Source organism: Galeopterus variegatus, unplaced genomic scaffold, assembly GCF_000696425.1.
Source record: "Galeopterus variegatus unplaced genomic scaffold, G_variegatus-3.0.2 Scaffold1690, whole genome shotgun sequence".
Classification (NCBI taxonomy): domain Eukaryota; kingdom Metazoa; phylum Chordata; class Mammalia; order Dermoptera; family Cynocephalidae; genus Galeopterus; species Galeopterus variegatus.
Window position 1 is genome coordinate 183,150 of NW_007727801.1, and position 1,354 is coordinate 184,503.

The window sequence follows — 1,354 nt, forward strand, 5'->3', positions numbered from 1 at the left end:
CCCCCCCCCCCCCCCCGCCTCAAGCTCTTCCTTCTCTTGCTACTTGGCTTCTCTACTCTCAAATTAAACGAGATCAAGAAAAATGCAGCTATCATCAACGCTGGTCTTTATTTTGCATTTGGGTCAAGTGTGCTCACTCCTACCCGGATTGGGAGAATCAAGGGCAGAAACAACTTGGGTGACATTAAATCTCTGTGTGTGCACTTTAATACTATTTATTTTGGTTCAAACAGCTATAACTAATCTACATCCTTTTCGCTTGAGACTCACTCTTCTATCTGACCAGGGTAACTTCTTACAAGAACTTAGCAGTTTTCAGAGTGAAGAGTTTAAACAGAATTGCAGACTTTGAATCACAGACCTCTGGCTTCACAGTTACGCTGACGCTGAGCAAAGGATACTTAATGCAAATAGGTGAAAAACACAGACTGATACAGCCTGAAGGATTAGAGGATTTGGCTCTAATAACTAGCGACGTTTTCAATATTTATATTTACAAACATGCATTTATTCCAATGAGAAACAACGCATTCGTAGTGAAATTTTAACAAACCAGCACCCACGCTTACAAAAAAATTCTCAGATTTCAACAAAAAGGGAAAGAGAGGAGCAGCAGCAGAAAGCAACAGTCTCAGGCCCCAGACTGGGGGCAGCAACATGTCCTGCATGCCGTCACTCTTAACACATCAAAGGCCAAATGGCAGCAAAGAAAAACAAGAATAAACTTTAAATCCATTTACAACAAACTAGTTCTACCTAAGCCAAACGAGCTCGTCTATTTCAAAACCTTCAACTCAAAGCCAGGTCCCTCCCTTGCCTTACATTTCCCAGTTACTTGCTAAGCATGTTTGTTAGGCGGCTGGACAGAAACTTAAGTTAAAAGTCCTTAGCCCGGGAGGGAACACCGCGTCGTTAGCGGGAAGCAAGAGATGCGGGAGCCCAGCGCGTTCAGCGCTCCGCGCTGCGGTGCGCGGAGACCCCACCCCACCCCCCGGCTCCCCGGCCGTCCACGTCTACGAGGACACGGCTTTGGGGAAGTTTCTAGAGCCCCTCGCAAGCCTGCCCATGCCCCCAACTCAGGTAACCGGAGGCCACCTACGTGTCACTTGGGCGGGTCCTGCCTGCGGACACTGCGCACAGCACGGGCCCCGGGGCGCACTGACCTGAGCGGGGGACTGGAGGGCCGGCGGCCCGGGCGGCTGCGGCAACTTCCCTCCCGAGGCTCGGTCAACTGGTTGGTAAAGGCGGCCGGGAGAGCGTCGCCTCCCGCAGGCCGGCTCGCGTGCACACACACCCACAGCCGACACGGGCGGGCGCGCGCTCACACTCGCACACGCGCGCGCGCACAGCCACA

The 1,354-nt window shown here is 52.1% G+C and overlaps 1 protein-coding gene across 1 annotated transcript in view; it reads right to left on the reverse strand.

Moving 5' to 3' along the window:
- The window catches only part of LPAR1 (lysophosphatidic acid receptor 1), a 139,848-nt gene extending 138,605 nt beyond the window's left edge, over positions 1 to 1,243 (reverse strand). The window contains exon 1 of the mRNA XM_008578469.1: positions 1,164 to 1,243. The gene's annotated coding sequence lies outside the window, so the exon portion shown is untranslated. The remainder of the gene's footprint in view (positions 1 to 1,163) is intronic.
- Between the last annotated feature and the right edge of the window lie 111 nt (positions 1,244 to 1,354).